Source organism: Natrix helvetica (assembly GCF_964273705.1).
Source record: "Natrix helvetica genome assembly, chromosome: 10".
Lineage (NCBI taxonomy): Eukaryota > Metazoa > Chordata > Lepidosauria > Squamata > Natricidae > Natrix > Natrix helvetica.
In genome coordinates, this window is record NC_138561.1 from 8,358,377 (window position 1) to 8,375,945 (window position 17,569).

General features: G+C 39.0%; 1 long non-coding RNA gene across 1 annotated transcript in view; it reads left to right on the plus strand.

Annotated features, from left to right (window-relative positions):
- The window catches only part of LOC309397405, a 249,882-nt gene that overhangs the window by 34,872 nt on the left and 197,441 nt on the right, over positions 1 to 17,569 (plus strand). The gene's annotated exons all lie outside the window — the stretch shown is intronic.

A 17,569-nucleotide genomic window follows, 5' to 3' on the forward strand; every position in this document is an offset into this window, starting at 1 on the left:
TTTAAGAGGAGTTTTTGTCTGCTCCAGCAGGCACCACTTTAGGTTGACATGTAACACAATCCGTTTGCTAAGAACAAAATGTTTTAATGCTGTCATCATAATAAATGATTTGAACCAGGGTTAGTGGAGTGTTACTGGTGCCTTGGTCCCCCTGCTTTGGTGGTAAACTTAAACTAAATTACATGGATAGTTTTAATTAAATTTGAATTGGCTGGGGTTTTATACCATTTTAAAGGCCGCTTGAGACCCTTGAAGTTGCATTTAAAATGGAGTGTTGTAATTAGTGAGTTCTACATTTATTATACTAGTAACTGCACTTTAATGAATTTATTTAGTACTAAACAAAGCTGCTCTAAACAGTTCTGATTACAGAAGGCTGTTAACTTCAGCAGTATATTTATTCTTTCTCTTAATTCTGTATATCTTTGAATTTTTGGTTACTTAAATTGGGACTGGATAATTAGAAAAGGAGCAGGGAGGGAGTGCTTATTAATTCATTTTATATTCAAGGCAGTAAAATTTTCTTTTGTGTGTGCTCACCCTTCTGGAGGAGGAAGGGGAGGAAAAGGAGGAGGAAGAGGAAGAGGAGGAGGAGGAGGAGGAGGAGGAGGAGGAGGAGATGGAGGCTGATATCTGAGTGAAAGGGATAAAGTTGTTTCAGAACATGCATGAGTGCCAATGTTGTCCCTACTGACAACTTCGTAAAGAGAAGTTACTATTTATTCAGTATATCTTATATTATTTGAAGAATAACTTCAACTGGACTCTGATGGTGAATAGAAACAGCACTGCAAGTACAGGAATACCAGATTTAAAAACATGTGGACATGAAGACTGAAATTATTAAAATTTCAAAACTTGGCTGGAGAGATTTGCAAGAAAAGTTCCCCTCCAGGAGAAAAGAGATGGGGACAAACAATAGTTACAAAGGATTGCATTCTGTAGTCCTTCTAGGTGGTTGCTTAAGGTCTTCTGGAGATATCAAGGCTTCAAAAGATTTCTGCCAATATTAATGTCTGGATATTGTATCCCCCCCACAAAAATTTAAGGCGGTTGTATGCGTTAGTCATTCCCAACTCTAGGGGGCAGTGTTCAGTCTGTTTCAAAGCCGAAGAGCCAGTGCTGTCCGAAGTCATCTCCATGGTCATGTGGCTGGCATGACTCAACGCCGAAGGCGCATGGAATGCTGTTATCTTTCCACCAAAGGCGGTTCCTATTTTTCTACTTGCATTTTCACGTGCTTTCGAACTGCTAGGTTGGTAGAAGCTGGGACAAGTCACAGGAGCTCACTCCGTTACATGGCGCTAGGATTCGAACCGCCAAAGTGCCAACCTTTCTGATCGACAAGCTCAGCGTCTTAGCCACTGAGCCACTGCATCCCTTGAGTTTCAATATACAGTCTCTGAATTACAATGGCATTGCAAACACATAAGAGAGATTACTGTATTAGCACTACAAAAAATAGTTTGAAATCAGCCTCTGGGGAAGAGTTCAAAAGTGTTCAGGGAATGGTACAGCGACAGGCTAAATGATTGAGTTAAAATCATCCAATGAGCTTTCTTAGCTGAAACTGAGTCTCCACGTTCTTCACATAGTGGTTTTTTTTTTTTGATTGTTCAAAATGTTTCATATTTTTATACCAGTTAGAAAATAGATTTTTTAAAAAGAAATCTATTCAAATGGCTTAACAATGCATTGATAAATTTGTGCTAAGGAAGAGTAAATGAACACATGCATGTAGCTCTTTGACAACAACACAAAAATGCTTTTTGTTGCATTTTCTGATTTATTATTATTATTATTATTGTTGTTGTTGTTGTTGTCGTTGTTATTTGTTTGAACCCCCAAACATTAAGCAGTCTGAACAATTGTTTGGGTTTTTAAGATGAGCCAAGGTTGTTTAGATGCTTCCATGTAGTTGTCACAACTGATTATGAGAATGCCAACATTCTCCTGCATGATGAAAAATATTGTTGTCTCCCATTCACAATGAATCCCATTCGACCAATTTTGAGGTTGAGAGGACATTCACGTATGTTTGGCATCCATAGATGCATGATTCCACCATTCAGGAAAGCATCTGCTTCTTATGAAAACCATTTATAACTGCTCTTATGAGCCGTGGTGGCACAGTGGTTAGATTGCAGTACTGCAGGCTACTTCTGTTGACTGCTGGCTGCCTGCAATTTGGCAGTTCGAATCTCACCAGGCTCCAGCTTGACTCAGCTTTCCATCCTTCCGAGGTGGGTAAAATGAGGACTCAGATTGTTGGGGGCAGTATGCTGACTCTGTTAACCACTTTGAGAGTCCTGTAAAGCACTGTAAAGTGGTATATAAGTCTGAGTGCTATTGCTATTTCTAAACCAAAAGCATCTATTCCCTCTTTCAGCTGCTCACTGATGAAGTTTGCTTGCTGGATGAAAATGCTAAGAATCCCCTATTCCTATAAGTTATTTACTTCACAGCAACATCTATCTTTACTCTTCTGCATCTTTCATTTTGAACTCTCTCTCTCTCTCTCTCTCTCTCTCTCTCTCTCTCTCTCTCTCTTTGTTGCCTTACAGCTTCTAATAATTTCATTGCCTGTTGCATTTGATTTATGCTGGCCTGACCATGAAGAGGAACTAGTCCAACCTGTCAGTTTGTTTTCTATGGAGGGATTTATGCAATGTGGCTTTCTTTGCTGTATGTTTTTGCCAGGTTTTCTGAAATGTAAATTGGGATTGTCTGTGCATCCTGGATCTCGCAGGGCCTCGCATGATTGCCCCTTGGTTTTGAAGAAGGAACTGTGAAGAACTCATTTGCATCCATATCTATAGCTTGTTTTTGCACCGGTCTAAGAGAAATCAAACACATCTTCATACCTTCCGTCCCATTTGCCTCGTCTCGTGTACCAGTTTTCCCTTCTATCTTTGAACTCTAGAGGCTAAAATATTCCTCTTTTTTCATAGTTTGCATTAAATGAGGTTCCCCTCCTTTTATTAAAGAGTGCCTTCTGTTGTAAAGCCATCAATATGGGCTGATTTAGCTCTTCTAATGTTGCTTGGAAATTAACCTGATGTGTTCATTAGAACTGGGTCTTTGCAGCTCGAAGATTTTAAGAAACTTGTTGGAGGTGGGTTGGGGAGAATAATAATTCTAATGTATTAAGAAATCCTCAACGTTGTTGTCTTCTTTGCATTCCCCATGTTCCCCCCAAGAAAACAAAATCATTTTTACTTTGCATCAATTTCCATTTTTAAGAATATTTGCTTGCATACTTTCATGGACATTTCTCTTAACGGGTTCCTAAAATGTTTTATCTGCATTTTGTTTGTGCTTCTGTTTTATATACAACCCATCCTGATTATCTGTAGTCGTGATAGCCCCATAATAAACTGAGTGGTACGGTGGCCTAGAGGTGGAGCTCTCGCCTCACAATCAGTAGCCTGTGAGTTCGAACCTAGGTAGAGGCAGATATTTCTCTCTCTGGGCACACTGAGAATATACCTGCTGAACAAAACTCCGCATTGGCAAGAGGAAGCGACAGGAAGCCAACATTCTGCTGTTCAGTTGCCCAAACTCCATCCTACAAGGGATTATGGAGTTGTTAAAAGATGATGATGGCCCCATAATAACAGGCTTTTCAGATCTGTGTTGATAATTAGACATCAGACCTTGGTATACATATAAAACGTTCTGCGTCTACCTTACTCATTTGCAAAATGGCAGATAGCTGTGGTTCATTGATAACATTTTTTTTAGAAAGAGGTAGTACTACCCTGTTTCCCAGAAAATAACACCCCCCTGGATAATAAGCCCAATCAAGCTTTTGAGCATGTGCACTAAAATAAGCCCTCCCCTGAAAATAAGCCCTCCCCGAAAATATTGCCACACAGTAGCAGCCATGAGGTGACCACACTCTCCACCTCCTGCCCCTCAAAAATAATAAGACCTCCCCGAAAATAAGGCCAAATGCTTTTTTTTCAGGGGTCAAAAGAAACCCTGTCTTATTTTTGGGCAAACATGGTAGACTGTCAGCATAATGGGCGTGTAGATGGTGTTCTTACTTGCTCAGTTGAAGCAGATCTTGCACTGTCAACTTGGTTCCTCTTGGTAGTTGTTCTTCCTCAGAGTATTGTTTGACAGGTGGTGGAAGATGTCCTGGTTGCGCCATGAGGCTGATACAAGTAGTCCTTGCCTTGCAACCATTCATTTTGCGACCATTTGTTCAAGTTACAGCAGCGTTGAAAAAAGTGACTTCCAATTGATTCTCGCACTCATGGCTGTTGTGGTGTACCCACTTGATCAAAGTTTAGTGTTCGATGATTAGCATGTATTTACGAGGGATGTATCATCATTGGGGGTCATGGCTATCTTCCCTGCTGGTTTCTGACAAAGTCAATGGGGGAAGCCATATTTGCTTAATAGTTATGCGGGCTGCATAACAATTCAATGAATTTCTGAACCAACTATGGCAAAAAAAGGTTGTAATTGGGAGCAAAACTCACTTAACAACCAACTTACTTTTCAGTGGAAATTCTGGACCCAAATTGTGGTTGTATGTTGAGAACTATCTGTACTGTACTCTACTGACTTCTCTGGTCCATGTTGTTCTTTCAGTGAATGTTTGTGTGACTCACTGTGGAAGGAAGAGAGAGAGATGATGACAATAAGCTTGGGATACTCCCCCCAATTCCCATACACTCATGCCCTTAGTGTTGTGGTCCACCAGTGGCCTGCAGAGCTGGCAGCAGCATCGGACAGTGAGGAGGTTGGGGAAGAACATGGGTCAATCCTGGAGTCTAGGAAAGGCTCTGATGGGGCTCTGTGTTGGAGGCAGAGAGGGGGCCAGGGTCATCTGGGAGTTATGTGCTGACTCTGGAATCTCCAGAATTGGACAGCAGTTATTTAGGCTATATTTATTTTTTAGCATTACTTATATATCATCATGTTTCTCAAGGAACATGCTCAGTTAGGACAGAGTTGTACAGTGATGCGGTTTATTTGTTTTTTGACTGAGATGGGCCAATCTTTCCTTGCACTGTGTAACTCCAACATAAAGCTTTGAGATTTGATTTTTCTTTTGACTGAAATGCTAATCAGGGGGATGCAGCCACGGATTTCTTACCAGTAAATTGAATTCTGATCACATCTTTCTTGCTGACAACATTATTTGTTTTCATTTTACAGTTATAGCAGTAAAAATATTGTCAACCATATCATTACAATGTTTAAGTACTTAAAATGTAGGCTAACCCATAAATATAATAACGGAAGGCGTGCAAGCATATAAAAAAGCTTTGGCAAATTTTTGTTTGTAACTTGGACTAAATCTTTTCACCAAGGGATTGATTGAACATAAGGAGTAAAGAAAGGTTGAGACCTACTGTTTAAAAGTATGTATTGAGTTTTCTATGTTATATTTTTACATATCTTGGCTCCAAACCAACTTGGAGCCTTATGCATATTGTTTTGAAGATAGATGGATTTGACAAAACGCATAGGTACTATATGTAAATTTGCAGTTTGGTTTCACTTGTGAATTCAGGAAATGCAAATAATCAGGTGGGCATTAAAATGTGAAATTAATGCTCTCTTTCTTCAAGTTCTGCTTAAGATTATAGAATCATGGAACCATAGGACAGGAAGGAATGGAGGGGGGTGTTCTAGAATAGAATAGAATAGAATAGAATAGAATAGAATTCTTTATTGGCCAAGTATGATTGGACACACAAGGAATTTGTCTTTGGTGCAGATGCTCTCAGTGTACATAAAGAAAAATAAAATAGAATACATTCATCAAGAATCATAAGATACAACACTTAGTGATAGTCTTAGGTTACTAATAAGCAATCACATTTTACTAGGAAACAAATAAAACAATATATTTTTTTAAAGATACAAGCAACATGGTTATAGTCATAAGTGGGAAGAGATAGGTACTAGGAAAGAAGAGAAGAAGAATATTTTAACAAATATTATTATTCGTTAAATTTATTTTATAGTGAAAGGGAAATAATAATAGAAATGTAAACATAAGACTAGCAAAGCAATTAAACAATACAAATAAACAAGGAAAGTACAATAATATGAATTTAAAAAGTCCAGCCCCCTGTTGAAGCCATGAGATCTTACATCATCCTGACAAATGGCTCTCCAGTCTATGCTTGAAAACCTCCAGCAATGGAGCACTTACAAGGAGACAAACTGTTCTTCTGATGAATTGTTCTCACAGTCGGGAAATTTCTCCTTAATTCTAGGTTACATCTCTCTTTTAACAAGCTTCCATCCGATTACTTCTTGTCCTGCCCTCAAGTGCTTTAGAGAATAAATGGACCCCTTCTTCTTTATGATAGCACCTAAAGTAGTGGAAGACAGCAATTGTGCTACCCCCCAATCCTTCTCTTCACTAGGGTAAACGTACCTAATTTTCTTACTCGTAAGGTTTCACACAGGTATCAAACTCGCTGTGTCACATTGCTGTCCTGTGACGTTTTGCGATGCTTTTTCCCTTCACGGAGCTGGGGTGGGAGTGGCCTGCATATGACCCACCCAGCACATGGGCCACCAGTTTGACACTCCTGCTTTATCATCTTTCTTGCTCTTCTCTGCACACTTAATCCTTCTTTATTCTTTTTAAATTAACTCTGTTGCTCTTTGATTATTAATCCTTCTCATTCTAACGGGTGCACACATTTTGAAGAGTTAAAGACTATAGTTGTCTCTTAGGCTCCGAATCCCACCCAGTTCATAACCCATTAAAATTAGGCTAACTACAATGAAAAACAATTCTATCTATGTCACATAACTGCCTCCTTGCATTTATCCACATGTGTGATATTCAGTTGCAGCTGCTCTTTGAAGTAGTTAATTGTGGAAGACCAGAGAGGTAAATTCCTCTGGGTTATCGCAATGGTTATATGGGTATCTTCTTCTTGATGTAGACATGATGGCACAAGCAAAATGAGGCAATAAAATGGATAGATATTGCAGACAATATTGATAAAACAATCATGGAGAAAGAAAACGAATACATCAGAACTAAGCTGTAGACACAAGAGAGGGATTAGTGCATAGAAAAAAAACCTGAATCTATCCCCTTATATTATTAGAGTCAAGGCAGTAACACATATGAACTCTGACATGAAAATATCCCTTTTTACCTATGAATTCACTCAGTGGATTAAAGCAAACCAGTTAATGCCACAGTATTGGGTCAGGACAGAAATTAGGACTGTTTTAAGATTATCACGGGGCAAGTCACTGATAGGAAGCAAAATCATACAGATTTCAGTAAGATCAATTTAATTGTAGTTGGGTTAGATAAATACGAAACCTTGACAGATGTAATAGGAATTCAACAGCATCATTTTAGTGAACTGAGGAATGAGGGTTTCTCTGAAAACTTTGAAAAGCTTCTTCTAGATTTCTCTTCAACTAAGTTAGGGGTCTATAACTTTAAACACTCAAAGAGCCATTGGCATCCATTTCCCACAGAAAAAAAACCACCGAGAGCCACAAAACCTGGACAGGTGTGGCCAACTCGACGTCACTGACTCCCACCCGGTCATATGACCACCCAGCCATGCCTACCCAGGTTTTGTGACTCTAGGTGTTTTCTGTAGGAAACAGGTATCACTCTCTCTCTGTCTCTCTGTCTCTCTCTCCCCCTTTCCTTCCCTCCCTCTCCCTCTCCCTCCCTCTCTTCTCTCTCTCCCCCCCTCTCCCTCCCTCTCTCAAACCTCAAACCTGAAAGATGAGTTAGAAAAATATAGTTAGTAGTTGTGGTAAGGATTGCAATATGAAATCTACTTTAAAAACAACAACAACAGAACAATATTTCATAATAGCCATTATTTTATGAATATAAGTTTTTGTTCCAAGCTGAAGTAGTCTCAGTGACTTAATTCTATAATGTTGTTTTGCTGTTTTTTTGCATCTTACCCCCCACTTCATGGGAAGGACTTTGAATCTGTCTTGGTTATTGATTGTTGACCTTCTGAGTGTCATTGGTATTGCACAATGTTCATTGGCTATTGACCGATGATATTTAATGCATTGAAAAGGCTCAATCACCTTATGTCATGGGTTTTCAAGTTTGTGCCATGTGTGGCATCTCATAACACATTAGTATGACCCAATGAAAACTCTGATTTCAGAGGCGGAACAAATATTTTCTTTAATATCACCAGTCCTGTCCATCAAATTGTGTGACAATAATCCAGGAATGGAATTTAAATGCTACATGGCAGCAATTTGCCTTATAAAGGAACCATTACTTTTGTGGTCAATATAATATCCACTAATACTCAGTGTATAAGAGTAAGGTCTTAGACAATAAATAAATAAATAAATAAATAAATAAATAAAGGTCTAGAAAATAAATAAATAGCTATCTATCTATAAGCTGTTTCATTTCTAAATATATTCTTAGGGGTCAAACCAGTTCTTTACTTACCTTTGCTACCGTTTCGCAAATGTGAGCACATGTGCCACCTCCGCACATGCGCAGAGCATCAAAAATGGACGTGATTTTTTTGTCCACTAAATGTGTAAGCCCAATGCAAATCGAATTGCAGCAAAAGAAGAATAGGTAAATCTCACTGAAGAGAAGCAAAAATGTTTTTTTCTCATCACTTTCTTACTAGCACTGATCAGGAAATAAAAATATATCAGAGAAAGAAGAGTTGAGTTTACTGTGCATGAGTTAAGAGGAGTTAAAAGAATCCAAGAATAGGGGGCACATGAACCAGGCACAATCAGTTTCGAATCAATGATTTGCATTTGCAGTCTGATTGAGTTTGGACTTCCATTTCAACTTGGAAAGTTGATTTAGCTAGTTGAGCAGAATCATTGAATTACATTGTTCTGGTTTAGACTTCATAATTCTAACGAGATGTTTGTGCACATAGATGTCTGAATTGTTTGAATCAAAGATATCCCAATTTGTTGATTCAAACCAGTTTGCCAATTGGAGATTCAATCAAATTGGCTTCAGATTAAATGTGCACATCAAATGCAACCTTCTCTAGACACCACAGGGAGATGCCTCCTGTTGGAAGGGCCACAGTTGTTCACCCATCTCATTCTCCTCCCTACTCATTCCAGGCCACGATCTTTAACACCAAACTCTGATATATCTGGTGTAGTAAAATGCAGTACACATCAGCATCAGGTATCCTTGAGCAACCTACTGTCAGTTTGTTGCAAAAATCAAATCCAGAAAGCACACACAGATAACTGATTCAGCAGGATTCATTAACTTCTTTATATACACATGAATAAATGTACAATACCAACATCAGATTCTTCCAACATGGTAGAGAGAAGAGATTGTAAGCAGGTTCAAACACAGGCAGGCTTTTCAGAGAATGAATTTCTTTTAGTTTCAGTTCAGAGCTAAGCCACACTTAGATTCCTTGCTTACGTTTCTGTTTCCAAACAGCCCTCATTGGCTGACTTAGTTGCTATGTCTATTCATTGGCTGACCTTGCTACCATGTCTCCATTCCAGTTCATGAATATTCTGACACCTACTCATGAACAATCAATATTAGACCACGGTGTGTTTCAGCCCAACAGTATAGTTAAGATGGTTCTGTTAAGGTCATTTTGTTTCTTAGTATGAATATCCCATAGATCCTGTTTAAGTGGTTATTTGATTTATATCCTGCCTTTATTATTGTATAAAGGTGAAACATAGTAGAGATGGCTTCTAATTTTAAAATGCTGAGCATCTAGCAACTTTGCAAATGGTAACAACTTAAATTGTAGCTGGACATATGCAACCCATATGTAAACTTCACCAAGTAGGAAAGCTACTTGGAATTCCTACTAAATTAAAGATGTCATCAAGGAGCCTGATGGGAAAAATCTAGTGAAGGAACCACTTTGGGTGGTTCTCCTTGGTTAGCCACATTTTTCTCTGTGCTGTGAAAAAAAAAGAATGAGCACTGAAAGGGTTACAGCTAGCTTCGTAAATTCTGGCATAAATCAGAAAGGATTTCAAAAGTACAGTTTGAATGGATTTATATGGATTGATTGATTGATTAAACTTGTTTTAATTATACTCATAAATGTCAAGCAGTTTTATTAAGTAGTAGAATGAGCATTTATTCTAGCCAAATACCTATTCAGAATGTTTTGTAATTTCAGAACAATGGGCAAATGAAACATTTTTTAAAAAAAATAACACAGAGCTAGTAGAGTATCTATCTGTCTGTCTTCCTGCCTGCCTGCCTACCTACCTCTCATTTATCCATCCATCCATTTAACATCCATCCATCAATCTATCCAACCCTTTATCTCTCATCCATCCTGCCATCCATCTATTCAGGGTGAAATGATACCACACCAGTTCGCCCGAACCAGTAGTAAAAAATGCTACTGGTTTGGGCAAACCGGTATTTCCAACAATCAGCTGGGTGACGATCAGCTGTGACATGCGATTTATATTAGCTAGAATTGTCGTATTTCCTGGTTTCTAGCTAATCTGAATCGGCTGGCACAGCAGATCCTCCCCCCCTCGCTGTTCTACTTACCTTTGCAGACTCGGAAGGCTTCAAAAATTTTCTTTTTTAGTGCTGTGCGGGCATGCTTCAGGTGCACATGCACCAAAGCGCACGCTTGATAGCAGACTCACCAAACCGGTAGCAGACTTCAGAGGATTACACCGCTGCATCTATCATTCTATCTCTCATCCATCCATCCATCTATCCATCTATCCATCCACCCACCCACCCATCTACCCACCCACCATCTCTACCTACCTACCTAATATACAAGAATTAGGAGATGTTGAGGAAAACCATGGTAAATGTGATTAATGTGAGTGGAAATAAGACAATAAGACATTTGACAGAATTTACTGTTTTAGGTTTTCAGTATGTTGATGAATCTGGAGTCAGAAAACATCAGAAAGTCAACAAAGGTTAAAAGAATGTCCAGGTTTCCTCTTATTGAGCTGTCATCAATTTTATCACTAGAATCACTCCCAGATTCTATGTGAAGAGGCTGGAAAGGAAGAACCTGACTCCTTCCTCTAATTAAATTCCAATCTTTTGCCCAAATGGCTGAAAGGGCAACTGTCTTAAACCTTTGAACTTTATTTGTAATACAAAGCTTCAATTAGATAAAAGACAATAATTAGCAAATCTTTTATCTTTGGGCATAATTAAATCTTTAAGAGAAGACATTTTAATCAATGGCTTGTAATGACAAGTTCATAAATTAATTAATCCCACCAATGAGAGTCTGGCAAAGATCAATGGATGTTAAAAGAGATTCAGGATGAGGGCACACTGCTATAGCTACACTGTAACGCGATTCAATTTGGTTTAAAGATTCCTTTCTCCAAAGTATTAGCTAGTTGAAAAGCTGAATGCATTCTGTAAAGGGGACTCACTAAATATTCAGCTCCATCTGAACAATAAACATTGATGCTTTCCCTCAGCTGGAAGTCTAAAACATTTCAATGGATGCTTTGAATATTGAAAATACGTTTTGAAAGCCTCTCCTTTTCACTTTGCTCGTTCGTTTTTCATTCCCAATGCAGATCTACACATCTTCACACCATCATGCCAGTAACCAAGGCAGTAACTTGCCGGCAAGTATCTCCCCAAAAATAAAAACTGAACCTTGTCTTCTTTTCTCAAGTTATGATTCCCAGCCTGACATGTATCTTAATGTTTTGATGATGATGTGTCATCAAGTCATTGTCAACTCTTAGCAACTACCTACATAGATTTTTCTCCATGAGGATCTGGCCCCCAACTTGATTCTTCAGCTCTTCCAACAATGTAATCATCACTACTGAAACTAAATTTATCCACCTTAGATCCAACCCAGAACTAAAAAGAAATTTCCTGATGGTTAGAAAAATTAATCAGTAGAACAGCTTTCCTCCAGAAGTTGTGGGTGCTCTCATCACTGGAGGTTTTCAAGAAGAGATTGGACAACCATTTGTCTGAAATAGTACAAGAAGATTAAACTAGAAGACTTCCAAGGTTCCTTCCAACTCTTTTATCCTATTACCTCGCTTCTTCTCTTTCCTTCTACCTTTCCCATCATCAGAGCCTTCTCTAGGGAGTTGGGTCTTTGCATAATGTGTCCAAAATAGGATACTTTGATCCTGGACATTGGTACCTGCAGTGTGAACTCTTGGTTGATTAATTTAATGATCTGTTGGTTTGTTTTCTTGGCTGTCCATGGCATTCTCAGCAATCTTCTCGAACACCAAAGTTCAAAAACATCACTGCTCTTATAATCACTGCTTTTATAATCCGAGTCCCTTCGGGGAGAGGGAGCGGTCTATAAATCTAATAAAACTTAAACTTATTCACATATCTCCAGAGTTTTGGAAACATGAGGCCCTCTTGAGTTTAATAGCCAACAGGACTTAAAAACTAAGCAGCTAGTTATTTTCAGATAAAGCTAGGGCCGTTTTTGTGATGGCAGCCTAGTTCTGTCCATTCTGCTGATGTGACATGCAACATCACAAGTACTGTATGTACAAAAACCTGGCGGGGAAAAAAAAGGAAATATATAAAGATTCCTTCAAAGTCAGTCAAGCCAACTGTCACCATACATTTCTGAGAAGTCTTAACAGGATGGAAAGAATAATTTTTTGTGGAAAGAAATGCACTAAAAGCCAAAACTTGTTAATATGAGCACTGTATCCAAAGGTCAGTATCAATGTTTCAGAATAAACACACACACACACACACACACACACACACACACACACACACACACACCAGAGTCAGGGCAAAACTGCCTTGAATATTTTTAGGCCTTTCCATCCCCTACAATTATAAATAAAAACAAAACACATAGATGGCATTTATAAAATTTGAGATATTAACTGTCAGAACAGAATCTTGTGGGATTGACAGAAAGGTGAATCTCTCTCCAACTACTTGACACAAAACATTCATAAGCGACTTCCAGTAGAAGTTCTTGGGAGGTGATATCGAAAGTGATTTGACAAGCAGCTTTCACTGATATCTTTTACTCCAGTCAAAGTTCCCTAAAGTTGCCAAAAAAGTTTGCAACATGACATGGGACAGTGCTATTCAAAGTAAAGGCAATTTCATAGTCACTTTCAAAGAAATGTCAATTTCAAACTCTTATTTTTCCATCTTCAGTTTACTGTATAATATTCTTGCATTTTCTCTTCTTAGAAAAAACCCCATGTGAAAATCCTCATACATTTTGTATGCACATTACACCATGTACAGTTTTGCCTTTTCTCCAAATATTTTTTCCTCTTTTAGCTAAGGTTTTCCCATCTATTGCTTTGACTACAGTAATATGTTTTTCATTGCTCTATTTCCAGTCAATTATTACTCAATGCGTTTCAGTGTCGGGCAGATAAAATTTCCTGCATTCTCTCTCTACCAATTCTGCATTACACTGATGAAAGAAAATTTGCTTTAAAAATTAATTCAGGAGGAAGAAATTTTTGAGAAATTTCCCTTGTGCGCATATGAGGAATGTGTTTTCCCCCTTGGTTTTGCTCAGGGTGGAAAGGGTGAAATGAGATTTTAAAAAGCAAAATAAGATAAAAGCAAAAATAATATAAAGCAAAACTGTCAGGCACAAAGAATCAGAACCACCTGTTAGATAGCAGCATAGAAGACTTATTCAAGAATAAGATACACAAGAATCTAGTCAACTAAAGTTCAGCACTAAATTGGCATCAGATAAGGGTCAATGGAATTCATGAAGGGTTGAACCAATTGTGGCAACCTAACGTCTCTAAGCTGATGACATGCTTAACTCCACCACCCAGCTCTGCCTCTCTTTTCCTACAAAATTTATTTTAAAAAGTTTATAAATTGGATCAAAGAGAATCTGAAGGAAGGTGCTCTCATATCTGTATCCATTCCTTGACCGAGAGCAGATAATCAGAAATGATGGAGATATCTGTATCAAAAAAGCAACAACAGGAGCATTTTTTTCATCACCTCTGAGAATAAGGTGATCCAAAACACAACACTGAGAGAAATCTAATATAAATTTTCAAGCAACCTAAAACTAGAAACACAGAAGTCTTTTTCATCCAAGGTGAACCCTAGGCACATGGAACCAAGTTTAAGCCATGAGTGGATCAAAGTTAATTGTTGCAAAGTCTATTTACAGGAATCTCATCTGACTGACTGCATTCTCTTGGCAAAGGTCAGATAAGGCTCCAGAGACTTACAGAGTAAGGAAAGGCCTGCACCACTTTCTACTGTGCAAGGATTCTAAGCTTAGCCCCCTCTTCACATCACCCCCATCCTAGCTGGAGATTCCACCACATTTTCTCAGAAATTGAATTGCACACAGTGTTAGTACAACTAACTTCAACTCTGTCTTTCAAACCGATTGAATAATATGTTTCTCTTAATGCTGGGATCCAGTGCATAGCTCCATAAAATATTAATCCTCTCCATAATGGACCACCCCGTCTTAGGGATTCTAGGACACCTCTATAAGACACCCCTAAATCCTATTTTACTATTTTCCAGCATCAGGCAGATATGATTTTACTCTTTTTATCTTGCTGTACAAGTTGAACTTCGGTCTGATGACCCCCCATTAAATTTTCTTAGCAATAATTTGGTAATGGGTTTGAGATTTTTTTTTTAACTCTGTACATAACCTAGTGATCTTCTACCCATGCTCTGACACTACGCAGCATTTTGGGAGATCCACCAATGATATCCAGATGGTGATACTTCCCATGAAATATCTTAAACATCATCAATTGGTAATTTCCCCCTTCCTCCCCCCAAAAGGAAATGCTGTGGTGTATTTTTTCCCATATTAAGGAAGAGGTGGAAGAAATGGAATTGAATGGGACAAAATGGAATGGAACAGAACAGTACAGAACAGATAGGATGGGATGGGATGGGAAAGGAAAAGAAAAGATAGAATGAGACAAGATACAATGGAATGGAACAAGGTGATTGAGAACAGAACGGCACAGAATAATGGAAGGCAGAACAGAAAATAATAAAGAAGATAGAATGAGAAAAGATAAAATGAGAGATGATACAATGGAATTGAATGAAATAGAAATATGGAATGGAAAACTTAGAATAGATTCAAATAGAATAGAATAGAACGGAACAGAATAGAACAGAATAGTGGAATGGAGACTAGGATAGGATAGAATAATAGACCATATTTTCTTTCATATAGAAAGCTTTGAAACAGCCTTGGCATTAGACTGCCGTCTTCTGATGAAGATTAGAATGGCAGCTTCTTTAAAAAATGAAAAAAAAAAATCTTGCAGTTGTAATTCCTCCCAAAGGATAACATTTTTATTTTAATTTTAGCATAAATGCAAGTTAAGAGGCTTCATTGCGATGTCATAAATTTCCTGAGAGTAGCTGCAGGTAATTTTAACTAGATAGTATTTAGGGCTGTCCTTTATTGTTTGTTAATGTCTTTGCATCCTGTTTTGGGGACTATGCAGAAAGGAACCACAGTATTCAAATATGAAACATAGAGTTAAACATGCCAGGAAGAGTGAGAGGGTATTTAAGTCTCCAAGTGTGGAGCAAAGAGTGAGAATGACAAGAAGATAGATTTGGAGTTCAGAACGGAACAAAAGAAAAGGATGAAAATTAGTAACTGAGCCAGCAGTTCGTTAATGAAATTGCAATCTGTTAGTCACTTTCTCAGTAAGAAATTTCAGACTTCCAAGAAGTCCTGGGAAAATTTCCTAAGAAATTTAGTTTAAAAGCAACCACGGAAAAGAAGAAACTATTTATCTAGGTTAGGAAAAGCTAATTATCTGAAAGAAGAAACAGAGGAATTCCAAATTTCAGGCTGCTTAGATTAAAAAAAGGCAGAAGGTAGGTTAAATAGTTCTGTGGGTTAAGATGCAAAACAGAACTGGATTATTTTGCACAGCAGCTGAGAATAAATGGTTGGGAAAGTTTGCTACTTTATTTAAAACAGACAAGACATTAAAACAAACCACCAGATGGCACTGTTTCCCTTGGAATTAATGGATCTCAGCTTGGGTCAACCAAGGTCTGCTTGGATGACTAGTATGATCTAGAAATGAGAGATTGAGGAATAATATTAGTTAATTAAGAGGCAGCCCAGGAAGTCCATTTATAATCACGACTGGACTGAAGTGAGGGAGCCTAGAAGGAAGAACAAACATGAGACAGACAGAACAACAACAACAACAAAAAGACAGAGTAGTGCAGAAACCTCAAAAAGGACAGAAAGAGAAGAGATTCTAGACCTTGGCCTGATTCACACATGCAGGAATGTGCAATCCTTGCTGAGTGTTTGGCTTGCAATGTAACGGTGCGTGAGAATAACCTTGGGAGAACTTTTCAAAAGACTACTGGGCTTTCTTGGTTCCCCCCACCCCCTTGAAAACCTTTCTTTTCTCATTCAAGAAGCAATTTTAATCTATGTTAAAATTGAGCAGCCCTCTCTCAACGGAGGGGGAGGGACACGACACTCTCCTGTCTACAACACACCCAGGGGTGGGCTGCTGGGGGTTTGCAGGGGTTCGGGAGAACCTCTAGCTAAGATTCTGTGCAGTTCGGAGACCTCCCCCCCCCCAAAAAAAATAATCCCACTCCTGGCTGACTCAGAGTGCCAACGATGCAGATGACTGCAAAGAATATAAATCCTTCCATCCCACCACCCGTCGGTCAGAACTGATGAAGCTTCTTGGATGAGAAGCAAAACGTTTCTAAGAAAGAAAAGGGGAAAAAAAAAGACACTCCAAGAAAGTCCAATTGCTTTTTGAAAAGCACCTTTGGGACAACCATAATCTGGAATCTCCTTAGAAACCTTGGGAGAAAGGAGGAAGAACCGCAGTCTAGTGCGATAAATGAAATTTGACTCTGAAGGAGAATCAGAAGGGAGCCTCCCTGGTTTATGGGAGAGTAAAAGCAAAGTGTGAAAGCACAGGAGGGATGCTTTCACACTTGCTAGATTCTGCCAGTGTAACCTTACCCTAGGTGTACTTCTTGTCTGGACTACCACCCAACTATTCTGTTCTGTTCTGTTCCGTTCCATTCTTAAAAACCTCCAGTGATGGGGCACTCACAATCTCTGAAGACAAGCCATGTCTCCGATTGTTTTCCTTAGTTCTAGCTTCTCTCCTTGATTAGTTTCCACCCGTTACTTCTTGTACTGACTTGTGGTGCTTTTGTTGTGGTCCGCTGGCGGACTGCGGAGCTGGCAGCAGAGTCGGACAGTGAGGAGGGTTGGGGAGGAACATGGGCCAGTCCTGGAGACTGGAGAAGGCACGGATGAGGGCTCTGCGTCGGAGGCAAAGAGCGGGCCAGGGCCATCTGGGAGTTATGTGCTGCCTCCAGATGAGGACAGCAGTGAGGCGGAAGTGGCTCCCCCTGTTCCCAGTGCATGCATGTGCAGAGCTGCCAGAAGGCAAGAATAGTTAAAACAGAAGGGACGACTCGGGAATAAGGTTTGGAGGTGATTGGCCCCTCCCATAGGACATAAAGGAGGAGCAAAAGCACACGAACCGTTGCAGGAAGCAATTTGGTTCATGCTGGTCAGTGTACCTTCTGAAAATACGTTTGGACTCTGCTCCGTGTGGCCTTGCC